Source organism: Phoxinus phoxinus, assembly GCF_949152265.1.
Source record: "Phoxinus phoxinus genome assembly, chromosome: 23".
In the NCBI taxonomy this organism is placed as follows: Eukaryota; Metazoa; Chordata; class Actinopteri; order Cypriniformes; family Leuciscidae; genus Phoxinus; species Phoxinus phoxinus.
In genome coordinates, this window is record NC_136898.1 from 12,445,143 (window position 1) to 12,473,055 (window position 27,913).

At 36.9% G+C, this 27,913-nt stretch overlaps 1 protein-coding gene across 11 annotated transcripts in view; it reads left to right on the top strand.

Annotated features, from left to right (window-relative positions):
* auts2a (activator of transcription and developmental regulator AUTS2 a) overlaps positions 1–27,913 on the top strand; it is a 331,482-nt gene that overhangs the window by 38,649 nt on the left and 264,920 nt on the right. The gene's annotated exons all lie outside the window — the stretch shown is intronic.

Below are 27,913 nucleotides of genomic sequence, written 5' to 3' on the forward strand. Positions count from 1 at the left end.
TTAATAGCATATGCTTACACTCCGCGCTGTCTTTCAAGTATGCGTTGCTCTGTTTTCTGCCTCTTGTGCGTCTTTAAAGTTGACATTGTGAATGTCAAACCTACCAAAGCAGGAGCCTGAAAGCAGGAGATGTTGAATGTGTTTCTTGTCATCCTTCGCTCTTTCATCTGGCCTGCGGAGAGCTGCTTTGCAAGGGAAATGCAGTTGTCTTGGCAAGCAGATCTGTACTGCCTAATCAGGGCGCTGGCTGCCGGGACTCGTTAGATTGCCTGCAGCCTGGATGAAATATTTCTGCGGAGCACCATAAAGCAGTGTTTCTTCATGGTATCTGATATACTGAGGACCATAAAGGTCCATCAGAACGTATATGTGACACTAGTAGCCATGATGCTTTAAAGATAAACAATTTAAACATAAGGTATTACAATGTTTTGTACTGTAATTAATTCACCACCATAATAAAACTATACCTACGCATCCCATACATGAATGCACGCGTGTTTGTGTATGTCGGTGTGACTCAGGGCGAGGAGGTAAATGATTCACAGAAATACTTGCGCACACACCAGAAGAATATTTTCTAGGAGCCTGATTACGCCGTCACCCCGCAGGCACTGAATTGCCCACTCATGGCTCTATGCCTGCAATTGATTTATGAGTTTTACTGAAGTGCATTTAGTTGAGGCATCTTAAAAAAGATTGAGTGCATCTAACAGATTGACTTGTCTTGCAGTTTACTCTCACAGAAATGGCTCTGTGCCGCTGTGCTGAGAATTCTGATTATGGTTCTCTGTCTTTTTTTCCCTCCCCTTCTCTGAGAAAATGTACTTTCAGCAGTGTTTCCTGAGAATGAGACACCGGAATAGGTTTATCTATGAGGAGAGAGGGTTTCTACAAGGTTAGGGAATGGAGAATGGATTACACGGATACAAATGCCAGGAATTCCAGCATGCTTTTGTTTGATCAGTAGAGAGCTGTTGTGTGTTGTTGTTTGTGTGTACTGTATGTGTGATTGTGTATGTAGGCTATGCTTTGCCTTTGGCCAATGGTTCTCTTCTCTTATGGTTTTGCTTCAGGACCCATTATTGACATTGAATGTGAATTGACATTGAATAGTCATGAAAAGCTTCAAATGAAAATTCACCCTCTCTATTTTTCAAATGGATGTTATATCTTATTGTGAAGTAATTCATTCATATATTTGTTTCATTTAAAAAAAAAATGTTTAGTCCTTGTTATGTTTGATTGAAATGTCATGCCAGTGTATGCCGGACTGTATCCCGCTACGCTACAATCGACTCCAATCTCACATTCACTTTTAAGTGACAACAACTTATTAATAACACAAGTCTATATTTTTACATTTTTCAATAATCCGTTACACTCTGATGTACGTCACAAATATGAAAGACAAAATATGTCACTACTTCAAGTTTAAGTGACAACTCAACGCAGTACTTTTGCACAAAAGTGTACTGAAAATCAAACACTTAAATTAATTACTATTACCATGAACTGAATAAGTCCCATCAATGTATTACTACCCATCAAGTTATCAACATAATATGGACTGAATTGGAAAATGTATGATTTTGTAAAGTTTTGTGTGTGCAAGTTCTTGTAAATGTAAAACAGCAAAAGTGTGATTTTGCAGCCCAACACATAAACAAAACTCTAGGCCAAATAGGCCTACTTGTTTAGTATTAGCCATATTATGAGGTAAATGATGAATTAATGTACTTTGATATACGTAGCTAGGTTTGTTTGTTTGTTAGAATGGAAACATAAAATGCTTTTAAATCTGAATAATGCAGTTAGCCTCTGCTAGTTGACAAAGCTAGGTAGCTTCAGACAATATGTCATAAAAAAAACTAATTCATAAAACAAGTCCAAATACTTAATTTCCTTTTTATGGTTAGTTGGATCATTACCGTAGTAATTTGTTGTATGTCTCACTTTCAAGCTTTGTCTTACCCATTAAGTTGTATATTTATGCTAACTGACTGGATTGTCAAAACAACCAGAGTCTGTAATGCAAATACTTATTTTTTTCCAGTTTAAAATGTTTAATTAACAAGACATTTTTTCATTTCATATGTACATTTAATGTAAAAAGAAAATTTACAACCTCTCCAGATTCATCAGCACTGCCGAGCGGCACTCTGTTAGCTTTCACCGTTATAAAGTTCTCGCACAATTACTCTGCCTTCACCCGGTGTACCTCAGGGCTCCCCTAAACACACCTTTTAGCATCTGTAATTGATATTGATGTGTGGATTCAGCAGCTCCTAAATCACTGTTTGAGAGGCGGGAGGCGCTATGCTAGGCTAACGGCTGAGTTATGTATGAGTTAGCAGCTGTCGGCTTTAATGACGTGCTGTTTGCGAAGCACACAGTGCTAGCCTGCACGACAGCCTTGATGAATGGAGCCATCCTGAGCGTGTGAAGTTCAGCCACGGCTCGCCACGAGCATTCCGCCTCGTGCCTCTAATCTATGCGTAATCAGAAGCATGGTGTGCCTTCAGGGGCTTGTAGAGGCGGTCTTTTGGTTCTGTTAGCTCAGCGTCAAGGTGAATGTCCCTCAACAGCTAGTTTTGCGGCCTCAAGTAATATTTCAACCTGTTCTGAAATGCAAAAATGTTTTAGCCTTGGATTCAAACGTCTTTGAAAGGTATTCGTTCATCCCTGGAAGTTCCTCTGAATCTAGAATCATGTTTGGGTTTTTGAATCCAGGAAAACAGCCAAAACCACACTCCATTGTCAATTCACTGTTTGGTTGTTTATATTTTCTGAAAATTGTTCAAGCCCACACCTCCTGGTGCGGTTGCAGTGATGCATCCGTGTTCTTGCGTCTTTTTGCAAGCACTTGCCAGAAGCGCTTGTTCAACAATAAGCTCATTTTTAACAACTCATCCTATAAATGATTAAATGATTACTGTTTTGCATTAATAAGTGCCGTTAGTAATAATATTATTACGTTTATTTCTTGGAAATGCACATTTGACAGTAAAGCACTGAGCCTGAGTTGAGAAGATACAGATAAAATTAACTTTTAACAACAGTATTGAGCAAAAACTAATTTTTATAGGGAAAAATGTAAGTATTCTACTAAGTATAAGTATATTCTCAGTATTAAATGTAAATTAAATGTACCATTTGTACCATTTGTATTTCTAAAGCATATTGAACTGACGACAGATTCATATTCATATTTTTACATATACATATGAATATGTATAATATTTACATATTATATATTTATTCATATATATCATATTTTACAGCTTCAGCTTCATATTTGGAGCTTTGAAGTGCATAAAAAAATTGTGAAGCACTTGACAAGTCCCTGAAAAGTGCTTGAATTTCACTCTCAAAAGGTTGAACGTAACATTCAAACATTCAACTATTTCTGCCACAATACCATGGTTGCAGTTAGCTCTACTACATTAAATCTATGGTGAATGTTGGTGATTTGTGGACTGGAAAGCCTTCTATACCCGTTCGTTCATAGCACAATGTTTCTCCTGGTTTCTTTCCACGTCAGCGCTGTTGGATTTGATATGGTTTAGAACAGAGAATTTTGCGCAGAATTTGAATTTGCGCCGATCTTCTCACAAGATCTCACTGGATCTCTCCTGTGTAGTAATGGTGTCGCCTGATCAAGATCGGCCAATGAGTAAACCGAGCACTGTCTAAAATTGGTCTGAGCATCTCCGCTTTCATATCGTTCGATTTTTCCCATACACAAAAGAAATGGCAGAAATGGCACCTAACAAAATTTTGTTGCTCCAGCAGGAAAAAGGGTTGCAAAATGCGACCATTTGGTCACAGTCTGGAGCTCTGCCCGTGGAAATAAATGAAAAGGCAAATTAGTTCATGCGCTCCGTGGTAGTCGATATCAACTTCCCCTGTTTTTCTCCCCCATTAGTGTTTAATCATTTCAACTCGGACTGGTAAACTGTTGTTGTGCCAAATTCATATTAGGCACTGCACTGTGGAGTTTTATCCTGCTGAAATGACAAATCATGGCAATTATTTTGTAAGAATATGTTTGATTGTCGAGTATGTGTAATTAAATCAGGATCTTAGAGGCTCATCACCAAGCCCATCTTTATTTTTTGACTGTGTCCTAATTCACAGATGACTTCTGGTGATGTATGCAGTATGTATATGTCACAGTGAGGCTCTGTGACTAGAGACTCTTATTTTGGAGAAGCCTCTTATAATCACAGTGGACTGAGAACATACATACATGCATACTTTTCACACTAACATCCTAACACACTATCTGTTTTGTGCATATTTTAACATCAGTTAACGCAGATATATGTGTCACTGATTGTGTATTGTTGCGTGTTGTACCTGTCCTCTCCAAGTCCTTTTTCTTTAGTTTAACGTTTACTGAGTTATTCATTTCTCTTTGTTGATTTATGTATTAAGAACTCAAACAAGACCGGTAACCATGTTAAATGTTTATTTATTTTCAATTAACCACTTGCATAATAATAAATTGTCATACTTACGTACTGGAACATTTTACTTCACCAAACAGACAAAACCCGGTCACTGTAACTGCCACCATTTTTGAATACCTCTTTCCCGCCAATAGTAGGCACAGTTAATTGTTCTCATGTGTGAGGGGGAGATTGGGGTTCTGTTTGATTCTTTGTTAAACATTGTTTAACGTTAATAATTAATTGAGTTTGTTTTGTTTTCAATGTTTATATATTTTGGTATTATTCTAACAGTTTATATCTTTGTTACTGTTAAATCTATTTAGTTTGCTCTTGTTTAAATTCCTTTATTATCTTTAATTACCAAATGGTTTGGTCCAGATAGGAGGGGCTTAGCCTTTTTAAGAAGGCGCCTCAGTGTTGTTAGAGGTGGTAGAGTGAGTGGTTGGATAAGTTATTGCTCTGTTTTGGGTCAATTTATTGGCATAGCCAGAGTTGTGCAGATAACTTTGAACAGTTTATTTTATTTTTATTTGTTTATTTTTCTTTTTGGATTTTCACTGTAAATACCAGATGCACTTGTTGGATTAAACACTGAACTTTTGATCTCATCATCACGTCACTTCATTTTTACGCCTCCATCTGCCGGTACATCCAGAGCAGTGGTGCTGCTACTGCTGGTAACATCTTTGAGGCCTCTTTGTGGCAGTTGGCACACCCCTGACTCTGTTACAGTATACATAACTTTTCATACATTTGGGATCATTACGTTTTTGAAAGAAGTGTCTTATGCTCACCAAGGCTAATTGTATTTGATAAAAAATGCAGTAAAAAGAGTAATATTGGGAAATATTATTAAAATTTTAAATAACTGTTTTCTAATTTAATATATTTTAAAATTCCTGTCATGCAAAGCAATATTTTCAACATCATTAGCCTACTCCAGTCTTCATTGTCACATAATCCTTCAGAAATCATTCTAACATGCTGAATTGGTCTGTAAGAAACATTTATTATGATTATCAATGTTTGACAGTTGTGCTGCTTAATATTGTTTTTTTAAAGATACTTTTTGTTTTATTTGATGAATATAAAGAAAAAAAACGCTATTTATCTAAAATAGAAATATATTGTAGCATTATACATTTTTACTTCAATAATAAAAGTATTCATAAAAACATAAAATCTTGTTGACCCCAAACTTTTTAACGATATAAGTTTCGCGAACTTATATCGTACAGTCATACTATTCACAGTATCTTGTTTCATGATTGCGATTGCACTAATCTGGCATACTATATTGGCTAGAATGAATACTGGCATTCAGTTTTTGATTTTTATTGATGGACCATTGAGAATATCTTGAGCATATAGATGGAATAATTTAAACATGACCCCTCAATATGTGGATGGATCTCATGTGCATCATTTAGTGCAAATAAACAATCTCGCATGCAGTCCGCGGCAGGATAAACGCATTCAGGGCACACCCCTCAACCTCAGTTAATGGGGGCTGGGTTAATCGAATCACCTTTTAATCACCTCCAGGTAATAATCTCCACTTAATTGAAATGATTGCTATAAAACGCTAAGGAAATGCTTCCCTGGAGGTCTGTGCTTATTCCAGACTGGCCCAAGACTGATTGGATTTTGGAAATTAATTGAATCACTGCCTGGAGTGACTTGTGACAGGAGGAGGGGAGGAAATACTGATATATTTATATATAAGTTGTTTGCATTGTGATGCTCTTAAAGGTTGCGTAGTTTCTGTAAAGCAATAAAGAAAATTGAATGTGTGTGTGAAACACAGAGCAAAGAACGACACTGACTTTATTTGCCCTGTCAGATGAGCCCTTAGGGACAGGCTGAGTAGAGAGGAGAACACTGCTGTTTGTCTCCATTACCCACTCAGTGTGGCCTCGGTTTTTTTTTAGTTGCAGTGGTTGACACAGGCTTATTATGTCATAACATGTGTCATTGAGCCCCTGCTGAATTACTTGCAATGCTGAGAGCTCATTCTCCCCAGCTAGGCATAATTTCCCGCTATTTCAAACAAATTGGTGGCCGTCGGTGTAAATATATAAATGACAATTCGACTAAGTGTTTGTAATTATGTCTAAGTTGGTATGATGGCATTGTGGTCTACTGGTCGATGCCGGCTCAACATCGTGATGTCAGCCATCGCGATAGACGATGATATCCCTTATAATGTGACATACATACATACATACATATATGTGTACATAATGACACATTTAAAACAGTGTGAAATTGAGTGTTGTGCTGAATGTTTCTCTATATATATATCCTTGTATATGCCAAGCCGATTAAATTATTTTAATCGGCTTGGCATTAATTTTTCAGTAGTACCAATGGTGCTTTGATGCCTAAAAAGCGTTTTTTTTTGCACTTTCTCTTCTGATCCCTTGTTAAGGTCAAGATTTTCAAATGAGAATGTGATCTCAGAAAGGGCACCCTCTGCCCAGAGCCACTCTCACAGATGGAGCTCTGTTTCTCTGCCTCTGTATGCATGCCGCTCATGTTTCATCCCAGGCTGCTTTAGCCTGAGAGGCAAATGGTATGGTTTACAGTCACTGAGGACTTTTATTGTGCTGGGTTCAGCTGACTGGGCTTGCTGGAGGGAGAACGCGGAGGGTAACCGAGAGATGAGGTGAAGTTTTTTTTTTTTCTTCTTTCGTGCAGCACCAGTCAGTTCAAGTGCCACACAAGAGGACACAAGGGCATTTGGGTCGACACTCTAGAACAGATTGTTGTTTGAAATGTAAAACAGTGTCTTTCATAGTCAGTGATTTGATATCTCTTGAGTTTCAATGGGAATAGAAAAATACAAGGCAAGTCACTGAATGTGGCTGAGGACACATGTCCTTGTCAGCTACTTCGTGTTCTTAGTCACAACCCTTTAAATGTATGTAAAGTGAACTGTTCAGTAGTATTGCTAAATAGAATCAGCTGGCTCAAATTCATTTGGCTTAAGTGTCCACTAGTTGAGTATATTGTAGACTTAAAGTGCGTATCACACCAGTAATAATGCGTTCTTGCTTTCAAGAACTGTTGTCTTGAGACATGTCCATTGCTATGTTTGCTTCACTTAATAGTCATAGACTCATATAGTAATGGATAATAAACTTTATTTATGAATTTGGAGTTGGGGCAGATGATATAGCAAACATATCATATCACTTTTTCCAGGCAGGATCATCAGTCTAATCTAGATTCTTTTTCATGTTGGTTTTTAAGACTTTTGTAAGTTATACTGAAACAAATTTCCCTATTTAAAATGATAGTTCTACAAGGTAACAAAATATGGAAGAGAAAATAAAGACAGACCAATCTGAATTAATATTTTGTGAACATTTGTTGTGATTAAATTGTTGGCCAATAAGTTAATTTAAAAAATGAACACCACTTGATCATAGAGCTGACTTAAATATTAACAAAAGATGAACTATATTTGACTAGTCACACCATGTCAAAAATGCATGGCATTGGAGAAAGTCTTTAAATTACCTAAATGACATTGTTCATTGACGAATCATTTTAAAAAATCCAGACAGAATTCAAGAATGTGTTCTTTGTGAATTCTTTAGTCTAGACTAGTTAAGGGTCGCCAACTTAGTGTAAAAAGCTTGTGGTGGTAATTGTTAGTATGTTGGCTGCTCCATGTCCAAGGACATTTGCTTTTGTTGAGTTTACCGGCAAATGGCTAGATGAATACAGGATGCTGCTGCTGCTGAATAAAGCTTTTGAAAAGGCCCATACAATGAACACTATGCAAGGACAGTTTGTGCAGTACATTATAAAATAGGATATAGTTTATTACTGTATGCTCTCCGAGGGTTGTATGTTGCAGTTCAACTGTGATTTGTAGCAGATTTTTCATATACGGACCTGCTTTTCTTTTGCCCTGTTTGAGAAGCCCATTATTCCTCTCAGATGAAGTAGGTTGTGTTTCCTGGCTCTTGTAGTTTTCTAGTTCAGATCATGTCTCTCAATAGAATCTGATGCTATAATATATATATATATATATATATATATATATATATATATATATATATATATATATATATATATATATATATATATATATATATATATATATATATATATATATATTAGGGGTGTGCAAAGCAGCCGCTATTTGTATCTGTATTTGTATTTGTTGAGGGGGGAAAAGTATTTGTATTTGTATTTGTATTCGGATAAAATTCAAAATAGGCGTAAAAAATATTTTTTTTTGCGTTACCCTTCTAATTTACGTTATAGTGTAAGTATTCTTTAATTATATCCATTATAATAATTATGTATATGCAATATTGGTTTTCCATAAATCCAGCAATGAAACAATGAACGTCATTGAAAAGAAAATAACATAACAGCCATTACCTCATCCGTGGTTAAACCAACAACTATAAAATACCATTGTGAACATTATGAAGCATAGGCTACAGCCTACACCTTGCTGTCTGCAAAAGACAGAGTAACTTAAACGTACCATATAACTCCCACATGTGCATACAATTCGACACAAATACACAAGCATTTTTAAACTTTTTTACCGAACGTTAACGTTACTCTGTCAACAGCCTATTGTCTAAATTACCGCGCTAAACAGCTGACGTTACGTAAACAGAGCGAACATGAGAGCACCCGACTGCAGACGTCAATAATGCAGCGTAATGGAATAATCTCCCGATCAAACTCCGCTTCCCGAAAGTTATAAACTGCCTCAGGAACCCAGTTAAGGTACAGAAATCTATTCAACAAAAATAGTGATGGAGTTAAGAGTTTTTTCGCTCTCTGTTGCTGTGTGGAGCAGCCTGTGTCCGTCACTCACTCACTCATCCGGGCGTGCACTGCGGTCTCATAAGGAAACACAGCTTTTTGATATAAAGTTTTTTTTGTTCCCGAATACAAATATTTTTTAAAGTATTTGTTCAAAATAAGTATTTGTAAAAAACACGTTATTTGTGCCTTTCCGAATACCGTATTCGGGTTCGGCTCCACCCCTAATATATATATATTATATAATATATAATATTGACTGCTTTGGCCTATCAAACAAAAATGTCAAAACTGTTTTCAACATTAATAGTAATGATATAATAGATGTTTAATGTGCAGCAAATCAGCATATTAGAATGATTTCTGAAGGATCTTGTGACACTGAAGACTGGAGTAATGATGCTGAAAATTCTACTTTGATCACAGAAATAAATAAAAACATTTAATTAAAATAGAAAACTTTTTTTTTTTTTTTACTGTATTTTTGATTACGGTAAATAAATTCAGCCTTGATAAGAAATAGATATTTATTTAAAGACATTAAAACGTAATGTCTCCACACTTTTGACACTTTTGTACTGTATATATGGAAATAATAATAACTGTTATTATATGTGGAAGAGTCTAGAAATCTGGTCATTTTACTGTAGTCACCTATCATGAAATAGTGAATCGTGAAGTTCTCTCAAAATGCTGGTAATTCAATTGAGCCTCCTCCTCTCAATGTTTTATTACAACCCACTTTCTTCATCCTCAACATGTTTATTATTCCCTCTTCTTATTGTTTTTCTCCAATTTTAGACGTTCTTTTGTGCAAAATGTGCGCCACAGAGGAAACAGGCTCAGCAGGGCAGCCATTCATCATAAGATAAATGCAACTCTGTCAGAAGTAAAAGAGTGGTCCTTTTTTATCACCTCTATCCTCTCCCTGTATTACCAAAGAGAGAGAGAGAGAGAGACTTTTGGATTGGATGAGGAGGAGATGTATTTATGTTGGAATAAAACTTGTAGGATTTGTAGGAACAAGCTGGTTTTTAGGCTGGAGCTTGTAAGAAAGAAAAAAAAACCACAGTAAGGATGTATCTTTAAATTCATCCCTGTTAAAGCACCGCTCTTGATTTTTGAAGATATGTAGTTTTCAAGTGTGTCTAGTGTGAGGTGTGTGTAAGAAGTGTAAAGAGTAAATTCTGAATGGATCCTTATGGGATCATAAGTGCAGCAGCACACTATCAGCATATAATGACCTGATAATGACTGTGGATGATGATTATGCTTGCAGTTCTCCTCCTGCTGCTTCATCTAAACTTCACAGTCTGATGTGCTTACATTGCCTTTATTGCTTATGAGAATATTCACTTAAATGCAGCAAGTGCCCTCTTGATAGGGGCACAATGTAATTTAAACTGTAATTGCTGTTTATTTACATTCTAAATTATCCCCCCCTTATTAACACACCTTTATATTGCTGTGCACTGGCATAAATTTAATGACATTGAATTGTACAGTGTAACCTTGCCAAATAATTTTATTATTTTCCCAAATTCCTATATTTGAAAAAGAAACTGCTTAAAGTCACCATGAAATCAAATATTGACCATTCTCTTTTTTATTTTTATTTTTTATTGCAGTCATTATTATAAATGATTTATCTGTGCACATAATTTTTTTTGTGTGTCCTCATAATCTTCAATCAAAATAACTTCTTCCTCTTATAACAACATCTCTTCTCTTCTCTTCTCTTCTCTGATGATGTGTTCACTGGCGTGAGGGCGGGACAACCTGTCACTCACATGAGATCACAGCATCAGGAATCCAATCAATTCCAGATGGACAAAATCAAGTCCCACCCTACATTTTTTCTTGTATGAGAAGCCGTTTCACTCAGATATACATCACAATGATGAAGAAAAGACTATCACAACAGTCATATAATTAGTCAAGGATAAGAGTATTTTATTTTATTAAATATTGCATTTTTTTACATTTTATTTTATAGAACAGATGGGAAATTATTGGGAGAAAGTGAAAAAATAAACTTGTGTTGACATGCAAGTCTTGTGAGACATGGCGTCTTCTCTCACCAGCAGGGTAAATAAATGACAATCATTAGTGTCAGCCATACAGATCTGGGTCATAAACCCATTGAAACCATCTTGTTGCTGTCAGCGCTTTCGCTCGCTCTGTTTTGGCTTCCATCAGAACTCATTGGCGAATGACTGACGCTGAGGGCTTCGGTCTTTGCCAAGATGGAGAGATCCCAAAAATCTCATAATGAATGGCACTTTGCATCGATATTCATCACCACGCCAGTCGATCTGTCATTGCAATGTGTCACTTAGGAATAAAGAACATGCTGTCTGATTAGAGGGCTGCTGTAGTGCCTGTGACAGTTATTTAAGTCCCTGGATCCTGATCCGAATGCAAACCTGTACCGGAGACAGAGAAAGTGGTCAATTAAATATGTTTGTAAAGGGTTATAAGAGAAGATATAAGAAGTTATATAAGAATCGCAAGAAGTGCTTAATACAGATATAAACTAAGAAACTTTTTGGAAACGCATTCGAGGTGGTCAAAAGATACAGAAATTTTCACCAGATGACTTTAATAACTATATCATTCTAGAGTTATTGGGGTGTTTTTGTTTTTGGAGGGAAGTGCATCTACAAATATGAGCATTTGGTGTTCATACTTGTTTACTTTCCCAAACCTCTTTCAGTAACCATGGTTTAAAAATACAACAATTTCCACTTGAGTTTGCAAGTGCCACATTCCCACTTTTTTTTATTGTTATTATTATGAAATAAAAAATATTAAACAAAATAAGAAATGTATTGTAATAATACCACTGCACTTTAAAAAAGAGTAATAAAATAATTTAAAGGGGTCATGACATGGTTTATTTTATTTTATTATTATGTTCCCTTAGGTGCAATTATAGTATTACTATAGTTTTTTTTACAAAAAACTTTAAAAATTTAGTGATTTATGACCTTTTCCCACCCTGTTTCTCATCCTCTGATTCAAACAGTCTGTTTTGGCGGTGTTTCCCCTTTAAGAGTTCAGTGTTAACGCCCACTGTTATGATTGGCTAACGTCAGTGCCTCTGCATCAATTATTAACGCCCCCAGCCAGAACATTTGCGGATTCGGCGCAACAGTTTAATAGCGGGTGATGCATGTGAAGCGATGGCTCTTGCAATGATAAAACCTTATTATGTTTGAGCCGGAATCAGAGGAAAATGAACCATCACCACAACAACGAAGACTGGATCAGCCCGTGTCCACATGGAAAGTGAAACTATTTTGAATTAATAGAAAAAAATTAACCCGAGACACTTGAAAACGGATTATTGTTGCATAATTATCCTATAGCTTAATTTGCTAACAGTTTAACATTATTTAACTAATTCCAATTAAATGATAGGGTGTACCACGGACAAAAATGCGTGCACAGGCCGTCTTTGAAGATGCAGCATTGATAAAGGCAACATTTTTAATTTTCTATCACATGTAGGCCTACTAGAAAGGCGACATATTTTCAAGATTCTCTTATACAAATGTGTTTATATTAGCCATGGTAAAAAGTAAGTTTGCGTCGTCGTTGTTGAGCCCAGAATAGTCGGCACGGACTTATCTTTGAGCAACAGTTTTCTGGCAAAGCCAAGCATCATATTGGGATTTTTTCCTCAAAACAGTCATCCTTAAATGTATAGAACACTGCCGTGACTGGGACGTCCGCAAAAAAATAAAGTGCATCCATTTTTCCCTGACGACTGGATCTTTCAGCGTATTTAAAAAGTAGTTTAAAGTTTTAAACACATTACTTACAGTTTGCGTCGTCGATGTTGAGCCCAGAATAGTCGGCACGGACTTATCTTTGAGCAACAGTTTTCTGGCAAAGCTCAAAACAGTCATCCTTCAAATGTATAGAACAAACGCTTAAACTAACACAGCCGTGACTGAGACGTCCGCAAAAAATAAAGTGCATCCATTTTTCCCTGACGTCTGGATCTTTCGCAGCGTATTCAAAGATGTTGTTTGTCCACAGCCAGGAACAGCACATCTGCGTGGCATCGTAATTTCCCTGTACACAGAGTAGACCCACTCGCTGTCCGTCTGAACACTTGTGAGGCGCGCAGCGCGCGGGCGCGACAATGATACGAAATGAGCGTAGTTGCCTTGCGCTTTAAGCGTAGTTGTCTTTTGCCGGAGGCGGTCATATGCAAACGCTGGTACGTCACTTCGTACCGTGACGTCACTTCTTACCATGGATCCAGAACGAGCTGTATTTAGAGCTTGATTAAATAAATGATTCGTTTATAATGGGGAGGACGTCTTAAGCTATGAAACTTGCAGGACGTTTTAATGGTACAAAGACCTCTTATATACCAAAAGATCAAGGCAAATTTGGTTTCTCATGTCATGACCCCTTTAATTGTAAAATTAAAATGCTAATATTTACATTTAATGGCAAATGATACAAATATGCATGCAGTCGGAAACCGCTTTACTCTGAAACCAGTAGCATATATATATATTATATATATATATATATACACACATATACATACGTAATAAATTTGCAGCCTGTGCGATTTGACAGTTGGCTTAAGCCATATCACGATATCAATTTTATCTTGATATATTATGCAGCCCTAGTTTTAGACACTAATGTGACCTGATGTGACCCAGAAAACTTTAAAAGGCCTGATGTTCACATTCTGTGACACATGATGTAAAATTGATGTATGTTGTCACATCTGATCACAAGTGGTCACAGGAAAAGCATGTTAATAGCAGGTGCGAACAGCAATCGGTCTCGGCCGACAGCTTGTGATCGTATCACCTGAGACGAATGTTAATACCGGCTGAAAAAACAGCCAGATTGAGGCGAGATATTTGAAGATAAGACCAGTCACAGATATATCAAACCCTGCTTTTCTCCAAGCTATTGTCAGCAAATCTGATTTCCTTGTGGTTTGACTGCTAAGTGGTGCAGCAAACACTCAGTTCCCAGAGGCCTCTGGGAGATGTGGCACATCTGCTGTGTGCGATGTGGCCCTTTGATTGTGTTTCTAAGATATGTGTTTTTTGATTCAATCCCATTTTAACTATGCCAGGAATAGTCGCTTTGTTTGTATCATGAAGAGTTTTTTACTTTATCGTTCTTTAGAAAGAGAGCGAGAGAAAAGCTAGGTGTCCGCTGGCGGTGCCTCCTCAGTATTCACTTCACACACTCTCAAGGACAGAGTTTTCTTGTCTCGTCACCAGCCGTCTGGACACACACACTTTATCTTTGGAAATGTGCAATAATTGCTGCTTTGATCGTTAAAAGCTCATAAACCTGCTCAGCTTTCGCATTTGTGAGTGTGTGAGTGTGCGCAGTGTTTATATGTTTTTATTGAAATTTTTTTTTGGTCTGTGTGGTTGCATATTTGTGTATGTGTGTGGAAGGTGGATAGATGTGGTTATGTTTTCACAAACCTCTCATTAACTTTATTGCCCTCAATGTCTTGATAATTAATTTTGAGGTGGAAAAGTTAATTCATGAGAACATTTCTAATCTAGACCGTCTCCCAGTCCACTCATTGAAGTCGCTATAAACTGTAAATCTTCTCCACTGACAACCTCTTAAATCTCATCTGCACTTTTGCTCAATTCAAGTTTTTGTGCCAAGTTATCATTTTGTTCAACTCCTTGAACAAACTGTAAAACTCAAGCAGAAGAGCTGTGATGGTAAAATAAATAATGTGCAGTTTTATAGTTTTGTGTGAAATCTCTCTCTCATATTTATGTGTCTGTATTTATTTTAATTCATGTCCAAGGAGTAACAGCCAAATATTTTAAGTCAAAGAACATTATTACTTCAAGTTATTGCTGCTAAAGGTGGTTCTACAAGCAGTTAAATCATAGGGTGTACTTAGTTTGTCACACACGGCTTCTCCATTTTGGCTTTATTTAATTAAATAAATAATGACACGGTGTAATTCGTCATTGTGTTGTTGTTCATCTGGGATTGTACTTACCTAGTTTTAAGACCTGCTAATGACCAGATGACTTCTATTGTGTTCTCATACGTAAAACCATAGAATTCAAAAGGGTGTATTTTCTTTTTTTATGTATACTGTATATTCTAAATATACTGTAAGGGTGCTTTCACACCTGCCTTGTTTAGTTCGGTTGAATCGCACTAGAGTTCGTTTTCCGAATTGGTGCGGTTCGTTTGGGCAGGTGAGAATGCAGCAATCGCACTCGGGTGCGCACCAAAAGCGGACCAAACAAGCGTACCGAGACCTCCTAGGAGAGGTGGTCTCGGTACGCTTTCAAACGAACTCTGGAGCGGTTCGTTTGTGGTGAGAACGTGATCCGACCTCGAACAGACCCAACTGCCAAATAACTGCGCATTTTTGGACTAAACCAGCTGCCGTAGTCAGCCGCGCTGTGCATTATGTCAATGTTTAGCAACATTAATGCACGCGTTGCCTCCTCCTGAAGTGACTCGCTGCGTGCATTGCATAAAACATTATTTTCAAGCCGCATTCTCGCTTCATTCTCAAATGTTATTGTTTGCCGAAAGTGGTGTAGACAAACTAATATAATAAACTATGACCAGGGATACAATCAGCCCACAAAGTCATTTCTCCATAGTAAAAAGCGGCGTGTTGTCTGCCGGATTTTCCTCCTCTTTGTTTACTTCCGTCAGTTCTGTTGGAATTTTCCCGCACGTTAATTCTGACAATCAAAGTGCAGTTATGAAAATACGTTCAAGACACATCTGGCCAACGAGTGATGTGGATGTTGTCACGTGACTGCATTTTGGTTCGTTTCATAAACTGATTCGGACCAGAGCAATCAGTGTGGTGTGAAAAGGAACCAAAACGCCTGAAAAATGCTACAAAGTATAATTTTTCTCCCTTGGTCCGGACCAAATGAACCGAACTACAGATGTGAAAGCACCCTAAGTGAGAAAGAAAATATAATAAACTAAATTATACTGAATTATAATTATTTCTGTGTGAATGTACACACAAAGACATGTGTATGAATGGTAGTAATGGTCAAGTGATATACATTAGGATCTGAAAACTCACTGAACTTCTGTAAAGAAAGATTGAACTGATGTTTTTCTCCAAATGGAAATGTTGTGTTTTATTAAAGCTTACTTGTATGAATACCAAAATAATGGATTTAGAGGCATGAAAAAGGATCCTCCTCAGAAGAACTGCAGGAACATCTCAAACACACTATAGCTACCTGGATAACTATGTGCAAGTGTAGGACAAAAGCTGTTTTAAACGCAAAGGGTGGTCACACCAAATATTGATTTCATTTAGTTAATAGTAGTTATTTAATTAATAAAATCTATTTCAGATTTTTTTTAAAGCATCCTCACTTTACAGCATTTTTACACAAGTGCCTAAAACTTTTCACAGTACTTATGCTTTGCAGGTCAGTTTCTGTCTTGAAGACGTTCTTCTGGATTTAGTCAGATCTCCACGTGGAGCAGACCGGCTGTTGTCAGACTCCTTGTGTATACAAAAATCTCACTGGATTATTATAGTTAATGGTAAAAGGAATGTTTGGAAATGTATTTTTTAAATCAAAATTTTAGGTGAAAATAGAAACGTGCCAAAGACTTTTGCACAGTACTGTAAATGACAAATCCACCATAGTGTCAGAACCTTTACATACTTGTGCACAGAAATTCACTCAGTCTGACGACCCCCCCACACGCACCCTCTCAGTTTTCAGTACATTATATCTCCTATTTAGAGTGTATACGTGGTTGTGGTTTATTAGGTAAATGTGGGAAGAGTATCATTAATTTCTATGTATAACACTTTTTTCATTTGTTTTCTTTGATAACAAATTGAGCTTAACTTGAATTGAAGCTTTAAAAAAATGCTTTTCAGGGCAACTTGAGTAGGGATGGAGCGCTTCTTACGGACAGAACAGGTGGAGGCAGCAATCTGGGGCAGATAATCATGATAACCCTGTGAGAGATTGGACCGATCTCAGGGGAGAGAGGAGAGACTCTCCCTCCCCATCCCTCTTTCTCCTCTATTTCACTCCAGGCCTCATCACTCTCTCTGCTCATGTGCTCTCTCATCTTTCTTTTCCATCTCCTCCTCTACAGAATGATCCCTCGCTCAACCAGAGCCTGATAACAGACTGACTGAGGGGAAATATTCTGCTCTCTCTTTCTCTCTCCATCTTGTCTTTATTTAATCTCCCTCCTGCCTCTTGCATTCCGCTTTGCCTCATTCTTCCTCCCTTGCTCTGTTTCCATCCTTGATTTTTCAATCCCTTACCTCTCCCATCTTCCTTCTCATCCTCCAGTCACCCTCTTTACCCTGTGGTCATCACTCTGCCTGCTTTCCCAACCTCTCCTCTTTTTCTTTGTTGTGACGGCCCAGCAGAATGCTATGTGATGGCTGTTTATCATGTTTCAACTTTTCACATTACTGGCTTTGAGTAAAGACTAGAATTCACGCATTCATTTGGAATGCACCTTTCTGTCACAAAATGGGAGGTATTTATTTTTTCTACAAATATATTAAAATCTAAAGTCAGTGGACAGTGACTAAGGACTAAGGACATTTTGAAATATCAACAAATAATAATTTATAAAAAAGTATTATATTATATTATTTTGTATTGTTACACTATTATAATTATACTCAGATAAGTACTGAGTAGTACTAATTAAAGGACAAGTTTGGTATTTTACACATAAAATTCTCGGGCCAGCAGCATGTGTCCAGATTTCAATCTTAACCGTTCTATTTCATCAAACGATCTGAAAACAGGGCTTTAAGTGTAAAATACCGAACTTGTCCTTTAACTACACTACTATAGAGTTACAGTAAGGGTTTGGTTTAGGGTTATTAATTTACTTTTAACCATGCATATTTTACTGTTATTACTATATTATGTAAATGTAGTAGCATGTAACTACGTCACCTTAAAATAAAGTTTTACCTTATTATATTATATTATAATTTCCTGAGTGAAAATTGCACAGTCTTTGTGCAATCTGTGTATTTCCATAAAGTCCTTTTCCAGTAATCATAAACAACTGGAAAAGAGATTAATTGCGATGTTGTTCCATGTAAAACAAAGGATATTGATCCAGGTCCAGGTATATGTCCTATTTCTCTAATCCATGTTCAACTGTAGTTCAAATATAATTTCCAGACTCTGAATTCATGATAAATCCTTTGCCCTTTCAAATAATAATATTGATAACTATGTCATGGTATAACTTGCTGTGAAATGAAATTATGACCTGCTTCTTTCCATCTGTCTGTATATTTCTTTAGAAGGAGGGAGAGTAGAGGAGGGGTTGCGGGCGTCCGAGCTTTGGGATGATTAATGAGCTGTTGGCTTGGCCATGGAAACGGAGCAGAACATACATTAGAACATACAGACATTGCTCTTTTATGTGCTTTACAGACTACTACAAATACACACACAGACAATGGAAAAGGTGGAGAAGAAGCATAATGCATCATTTGAGATTATTTTCAGAAGAGGTAAAGGCACTTATAGTGCCGATGATAGATGTCCACTCAATCAGTTGATCTCGGTGTATTGCAGACAGAGCTTTTCTGAGCTGGGTGATTCAGCATGAAGGTACTTGTGGTTTCAAGCTAATAGAGGATTTCTATATTACAATTCAACATTCTGATTTGTTGTTCAGCTTCTGAACTTTAATGGTGCTCCAGGAGTTGTTACAATCACTGTCTGCCTACCCAGAGGATAAATGAAGAGTGAGGCACTGAAATTTAGATTGCAGTTTAGATTGTAATGTAATTTAATGTTGTACCATGTGATATTTTGAAGAGTAAGTTGATTTTATGTTTGGAGGATGTAATTTATAACAGTGTTTGGTGAGTTTCAGGTCTGTTCTGGTAGTTCAAAAGTTTGGTGTTTGTATGTTTAAAATAAAAAGAAGTTGCAAAGGCTATTCTCACAAATATCTACATGTATTTAATCTAAAATACAGTAAAAACAGTCATATATGTAAATGGTGATACATTTTGTTCATGACTCTGATTAGTAGAAACTTCAGATGGACAGCATTTATATGAAATTTAAACAATTTAAAACAAATCTAACACAAAAAAGTATTTACTGCCACTTTTGATCAATGTAATGCATCCTTCCTAAATAAAGTATTACCAGATTATTTATTTATTTTTATGAATAGCTGCAATGTATTTTGTGCAGTAAAGAGCTGAGTGCAAAAAAAACTGACAGTACATTATCATTGTTAATAATTGTGCCGTTCCAAGTAATATTGATACATTTCTGTTTATTTTAAGATTGGTTTAGTTTTGTGTATTTTTTTTTTTACATAGTTGGATCAGTTTATAAAACCAGTTGGGACTGCATTGATGTTTGAGGAGTGTTCCATCTCTAAGTCACTCTCAGTGAAAAGGAGTTTTCAGTCCCTCTATCACTTGAAACTGCAAAAGTGCACAGGTGCGATTGTTTCAAGTTGAGATGTATTGAACGAGGTAGCATATAGTTAGGTGTGGAGGACGATGACTGATTATAATGTGGAGAATATTTTGGCATCTGTCAAAGTACTTTTCTAACACTCATCGACTGTCACATGATTTGATCAGTTCCTGACTGTTGTCTGGCAGCTGTAGTGCAGGTACCGTATCGCTTTCAGTGCTTTAACTCTCTTCCCTTTGCTCATCATCTCTTTATCTCTTAGTTGCTTCAAGTTTTGTTTCTTGATTCTTATATTTGATCTCTCGTGTAGTTCTGTCTCTGGCGGTGTGCTTTCTCGTTCTGTGATATATTGTGAAGCTTCCAGCAGAGCAGATTGATTTCCTTCAGTGTTAAGCTTTCTATTTGCCTGTCAGTGGAGCTGAACGTGTCTCTCGTCAGTCCATAAATGTGTTAAATTCCCTTCAGAGGAGATTGAGCTCTTGACTGTGAGCGTTTGAAGGGTTTACGAGCCATTCATAGAGAAGTGATAAGCTGTTATTAAACAACAGAGATACTGTGGGTATTTATTTTTGGACTGTTAAGCTTAATTAATGCATTGCAAACTTAGGGAAAAGGCCAGTGATTGAAGCTGAGTTTATTAAAAGCTTGACTATTCAGATAGTGTGTATTATACATCTGAGTTTGCACGAGTAATATGAAGAATATGAGGATTTTTCGCTCGGCTCATTAGTTTAGGATGTCGGAGTGAGCATCTCTGGCTCTGTACCAGCGCTGCAGTAATGAGAGGCTTTGTGCATGTGTGTGTACAGTGTGTAAGTGACTCTGCATGTGTATGTTTTTGGATATTTACATTTTCGTTATTTTGGAGCTTGCTCGTTTTATTAAGTCTCATTTAGGGTTGGATTGGTACCAGTAATTTCAGACTCTGGAATCTCTGTGTTTATAAATCAATAACTTAGGCAACAAATCTGCATTTATTAAATATAACAACTTTCCCCACACTTTAAGTGTGTATTATTTAACATGTTTTTGCGGTTGTCTTTTGGTTTTCTTATTAATTGGATGTACAAAAACACAATATGTCATTGTTGAGCTTAATAATTAAATTCCACCATGCAAATAATCCAAATGACTTTTTTACTGAACACTTTTGGACTGAATTCAATCACATATTTACATCAGTCATTGTTGTATTTAAAAATTTGAATATTTAGTTTCCAATTAGATCAAGCCGGACTTTACTAATTACAGTATTTCATATTTGAGGTGTGTGTCCTTGCATATTGCTCTCATCAGCTGCTTTTACACACACACACACACACACACACACACACACACACACACACACACACACACACACACACACACACACACACACACACACACACACACACACTGAAAGAGTGGCTCAGCTAAACTGCTGAGCTGGGACTAAGGGAGGTTTGAGGAGGGTAGTGAGACATTAAGAGCTGTTTAAAAGGAGAGAGAGCGAGCGAGAGAAAGTAAGGAGGAGAGTTGGAGCTGAGGGAATATGGAGTCAGTGTGTGCTCTCTCTGATGCTCTCTGAGGGAGAAAGCGAGAGCTTACAGTCTTCTGACAGTCAGAGTGGCTCTATTTGGGCTGTCTGACTGCAAGCTTTGATCCTATTGAGCTGCTGTGCTTTGCCATTGTGAGAGACTGTAGATGAGAGCGACTTACAAAGTCCCTGTTAAACACTGCACACCATCTGTATGTTGACAGCATCTGACACGGGCCTTCCATGAATACAATTGTTAGCTGTGATTTCTAGCACTATTCTCCTTTCATATGTATTTTTTTTACCTGTATGCCTGTTTTATTCAGTTGCAGTAGTAAAGAGAAGACTGGAAATTATGTGTGGAATGATATTGGGAGATGATGTGAGCTGGATTCAAACTCTCACTAACCATATGAGCACCACAATGTATCAAGTTATATATATAAAACACATTGTGAGTCGTTTTGATTGTTTTATTGTAATAATAATCATTTAGTTCAGTTAGAGAACAGACATTACAAATATTGCTTCTATTTGGCAATATTTTAGATTTAACCCCTTAAGTGTCACCCCCCCCCCCCTTTTTTTATAGACCTGAAAATGCACATTCCGAACTTAAATGGTTGTAATTCAAGAATGCTTTGGAATATAGACATAATAATGTTTTAAAGAAGACATTTGACAGATTTTTGTATAAGTTAAATAAATTAAGAAAGTGAAACAGAAAACAAGTTATAGAAGTTTGAGTTTATGAAAATGTACAATGTAAAAATTTTATTATTCATATTTAATAAAATATTTATTTTCAAAACATGCTGGGTGCTAAAACTGCAAGAAAATCACAGCCAAAAATCTGAACCAGTTGTCTTTAAATTTTAGGTTGATATCTCAAAAAATTAGCTTTCAGTAAGATTTTGTTTTGGTGCAGTACCAAACTTTTTCACTAGGTGACAACCAGACTCCATTATTGCCCATATAAGGGCGCCTCCATTTCCATATGTGGTTTGAGTGACCTGAACCATATATTTCCACAATTTTCATTCAATTTACGAAGTAGACATCCTATTCAGAAGTAGTATGGGAAGTTTGACTGATCTTTATATGAATTCAACCTCTAATAAACGCATAAAAAGAACACGACAACGCGTATGTGCGTTATAGTTCGCTGCCACATCATAAATGGTGAATCTATAATTTTTTTCTTTATATTTAAAACATCCATCATCATGTCCCTTTAGGAACATTTACGATGCAATTACGATGGGGACTGGAGATTTCAAGGATGCAAAATCATCACAAATGTATCATAAAAGCAATCCAAACGAAATGTAATATATGCTTGTTTTCTGAAGCCAAATGAGAACTTTGTGTGCTAAACAAACCAAAATGTTTCTTCTCAAAACTGCTGACTATGTAAAATCCCACCGCTGTCAGATTTTTCAACCACACGATTAACCTGTTTAATGTGAAAATGTTTTGCTCCAAGCAGAGCAAACCAATAAAAGCTGATATTTATTTACTGTGATTAAGTGTTTATATTTACACCCCTGGGTTTGGTATTGCACATATGCATGTTTGTGGGTTTAGCAAGAATCAAAGGAATACTCAAACATGCCTTGAAGGGCCATATTTTCAACCCTGTTGCCAGTGAGCGCTAACAGACTAACGCAGGTGCCCATCTCACCCTCTGTTTATTTTGAGCGGTCTCCTAAGCTCTGAGCTCTTCAGTGCGGTGTGAACGGCCCCGGGCTCTTTTCCTCACACTGCTGCACACATAAACACATCCAGCAGATTTCTCTCTGATCATCTGCTGACTGACAGCATCAGCTCCGGCTGCCGAGGAGCCGCACTGTACGTCGATCGCACCGAGTGTGGGTGGGACGTATTCCAGCAGAGAAGTTAAACAAGATTTCTGTCAAACTGAACATTTTTACCGTGTGCTAAAGTTCCTGATGCTCATTTCTCTCCATTCCCAAACAATAAAATTGCAAGTTTTTTTAAGCTGGCGGGTGTGGAGGATGAAAATGTTAGGATATGCGTGTGTCCATGTGCTTTGGTCTGTGTATTTGTGGTGTGTTGGAATTTGCAATTGTCTTGATAAACCAATATTAATGGCTCTTTGTTAGACAGTCATAGTATGACGTCCTTATAACTCACTGAGGTTTTTTACTGTTAAGTGTAAAAAAATTTTTTTTATCAGGAAACTTAGTTTGCATATTTGAAACCTTTGTTTAATGCAGATAAATAATTTTCGGGTGGTTTTTGTATAGTATTTGTATTTGTATTGTCTGTTTTATAGTCAAATAAAATACTTAAAACATCTTAGTAAAATACTTTTTGCAATATCCCTATACTGAGCTGTAACATGGTGTGTATAGCCGTGCTGGGCAACGCTGGTAAATTGACACTCTTGTTCACTGATGTGCTCCGCTCTCCGCTCCGATCACATGCTCTGATAATAATAGCTTTGTAGAACTACATATTATTTGGATAATTTATCAAAAAATAAATCTGTTAAATCTGAATCTGTTGCATAGAACTGAATAAAGAATAATATATTGATATTTAATTAATATATGTTCTGTCCAATTTTAGTGTGTAATATTTTTCAATAATTTTTTTGGTTTGTATTTGTTTTATTCAGTATCATTTAATTTAATTAAAAGTCTAATCTTTAATACAATTATACAAAAAAAGGCGAATTTAAAATAATTAATAAATAAATAAATAAAAGCATTTTCGGTTTTCGGCCCAGAATTTTCATTTTGGTGCATCCCTAATATTTAGTCCTGGTTCTCTTAGTGTTCACACTGTTATTTTCACATTGAAGTACACATACAAAGCAAAAGGCATAAGGATAAGGTCACATCCTGATTACACTTCTTTTATGATGTATATTTTCTGAACATTTGAACTTCACTTTACTGTACTTTATGAACCCCAGACAATATGAGCTGTGGGAAATTATAAGTGATAGGAGCTTTAAACAGCTTTTTACAGGTCTGTGGCTCTGACGCCTCAAACTGTAAGAACCAGCTACGTCTTTTTTAGGGTCGCATCTTGTGACATCACATCCTGTTTTTGGTTCATTCAGATATCTTTGATCCGTGTTGTGTTCATAGTCTAGTAGTCGAACAGATCAGTTTTTGTTTCGTGAAAAGGTGGGTGTCAGTCTGCTTGTTTGGTGCGCACAATGATTCGGATGGCAGCGTTCACACTTATTCAAATGAGCCGCATTAACAAAGCAATCGCTCCAGAGTTCGTTTATATCGAACCAAACCTGCCAAGTGTGAACACACCCTGAGAGTGAGAAAAACAAGTTTTAAAGGAGTTTAATATCCTAAAACTCCACAGGGCTAAAAGTGCCCATAGTTGAATAAACACTTGTACAGATATTGAGCGAGAGAGTGAGACTGAAACAATATCACACTGAAATGAACATTTGTGTTCTTGGCAAACAGAAATGAAATGAAAACCCTGTTGTTGTTGTTTTCTACTTTGAAAGCCAAATAGCATCTCTCTCTCTCTCTCTCTCTCTCTCTCTCTCTCTCTCTCTCTCTCTCTCTCTCTCTCTCTCTCTCTCTCTCTCTCTCTCTCTCTCTCTCTCTCTCTCCCTCTCCCTCTCCCTCTCTCGCTCTCTCTCTCTCTCTCTCTCTCTCTCTCTCTCTCTCTCTCTCTCTCTCACACTCACACTCACACTCACACACACACACACACACACACACACACACACACACACACACACACACACACACACACACACACACACACACACACACACACACACACACACACACACACACACACACACACACTCTGTCTCTCTCTGTCTCTCTCTGTTTCGGTGTGATACATTAACATGACAAGAAGTAACTGTAAATTTGTAATGCCAACTCAGAACCAGGTGAGACCGTAATTATGTTAAAATATGTGTGCAAAATATTAATTTAAATAATAAACGGATAATGTACGGTAAGTAAATGATCAAGTAAGAGCAGCAGTAAAATGGCAAACATCTGTTGCTTGTCACGTGGTCTCTGTCTGTCTGTCTTTCTTGCTCCCTCTCTTTCTCGCTTTGTCTCTCGCTTTCCTGTACATTCCTGGAATTCCTCCCAGCTTGGCTTGGATTTAGGCTTTTGCAGTGTGTGTGTGTGTGTGTGTTGCAGAGTGAGTGTGTGTAATCTGTCAGAATAATTGATTTAGTTTATTAACAGTCCTGAGAGAGGGAAAGTGTGTCATGTAATGAAGAATGAGATCGCTTGTGTCTGGCATTAATGATATTTTCCTCATCTGTAGTATTTCATTAGTGATGCTAATTGAAAAGGAACCCATTTACAGGGATTCAGAACTGAAGCTTGTTTTGGTATGTGTGCGTGGTTGTGTGGATATAAAGTATATTGCATATCTTAAGCTTTTTCTACTTGTAGACTGGCTTGAAATTGCTTACATTGTAGTCAAATGTGTGTTATTGGATCGTCCTGGCCTTTCAAACTGTGTTTTTTGGTCTGAATGCCAATGTCGTGATTATCTACACATGTTTTTCTATTCACAACTAAACATTAGGATCTGTTTTAAACAGTATATTCAATTATTAAAGAAAATTGCCATTAAAAACACTGCATTGTTTTGCTGTTACAATGATTTACAATGTTTCAGGGCCAATCTTTTTTATTCACTGTTATGTTGTGTTGCTGTGTGGCAGATAGTACGGCGAGGAAATTTATTTTAAAATGAATTAACTTGAAATGTATTGTGTGACATTAAATCATAAGGAAGGAATGACTCACTCCAACAATAATTAACAATATATATCCACACAACGACTGTGTCAGAGTTGTGATTTTAACACCAACCGACCAATTGGTTTCTGTGCATTAAAGGGTCGTTCCCTGTAGAAAACTCTCAGACGCTTTTCAATTCAATCTCTTTGTTCAGTGTTGAGAGACAGATGCTATAAAGATGTCAAGTGCGGAGGGAACAGGGAGGAACAGTGAAAGCATTAACGCTGACCCTGCAAAGAGAGACAAAGTGCTCAGGGAAAAGACAAAGTGAAGAGATCAGAGCTATTAATATATTGCAGAATACATTCCCAATATAGTGTTTCTGAACCTCCATACCGTCTTCATATGAGAAGGTGAAAGAGGATTTTATGTGATAATATAATTAGGGCTGTCAGTTTAACAGTAGGTTTAGTTTCATTTTCATTTTTCTACCATACGTTTACACTGTAATTAAATCAAATCAGTTCATTTTCTAAGTGTTTTCCATCTGTCTGTTCTGATTATATGAGGAAGGCTTCCATTACCCCCCTTTATCATTGTGCAGAGAGTTTGTCTCCTCTAATGACACCTCCTGCCATCCCATCCCTATCCTACCTAATTATCCTCTATTTTACTTAACAGCCGGAGAAAGAGGAGGGTGGCCGCAGAGAGACGGGGGTCGGTCTGGGATCTGAGGATCAGGGCTGGATAATCATTGTTCTAATTGCTTGTGTTGCATATAAAGGCCCTTTAAAAAACCTAATTTAGAAAACAACTCAATTAACATATTCAGATGTGAATCAAAACGATCGGCTTGTAGAGAGCTGGTGTAGGAAGTCGTGCATCAGACTGTTTAAAAAAACTGATTAAGTCAATTAAAGTTGATTTTATTCCTGTAATGTTGGCAATTATAGATTTTTTTTCAGACTGTTGAGCCCAATCAGCGCTGAGGCTTTTTAGATGTGTTGCTTTTAGTGAACAATGTCATTTTTTAAAAGTGAATATAATAACAAATTACTATTAACAAATAAACATTAATATTGTTATTGTTGGTATATTATTATCATATGGTTTTATAATAATAATAAAGCATCATGTTCTTAAGTTAAAAGGAGTCCTCCCCCCAAGTCTCTATGATATTTTGGCCCCTAGATATCCCTTAGGCCCCTCCCTTGATGTCATTCTATGGGTATTCAATAACTAACCTAAACGTATACTAATGTGGTGCACTATATTTGGTCACGTCCTCTAGAAAATGGTTAATTTGTGCAACATTTATGGGCATTATCTGCTGAGCCGTGGCCCAGATTTCCCACTCCCAGGAAGACTCTTCTGTTCTGCAGGTCTGAAAAATCCCTTCATATGATATCTTAAATGACACTATAATGGCTCTAATGAGAAGAAATGTGATCTAGTCTATTCACTCCGGTCTGATCTCATGACGTCCAGCGATGCAGGTGCTGTGGTGTGTGTGATCAAGTGCCTGTTCAGAACCCCTGAAAAAATCAAATAATGGTGTCTGTGAGAGAGTGTTTTTACTCTCACATATTAAGATGGGATTTGAAACCAAGTCCCCTAACAAGCTTAACAAAGACTGTATCACTGACATCCTACACTTATATACCGGTACCAGAAACTGAAGAAATACTTACCTGAAGAAGCTCCAAAAGGGGTTTGTCTCAGCGATGCCATTGCATAGAAGAACCATTTTTGGTTTCCCCAAAGAACAGTGAACAAACGGTTCTTTAAAGAAAAAGCATAGTGTAAAGAATGTCTTTAAAAATCTAAAGAACCTTTGTTCACTAGAATTAACCTTTTGTGGAATGGAAAGTTTCCATGGATGTTAAAGGCTCTTCAACCATAGATGCCAATAACGAACCTTGAGTGTACTTTACTTAAACTGTTGATGATTTT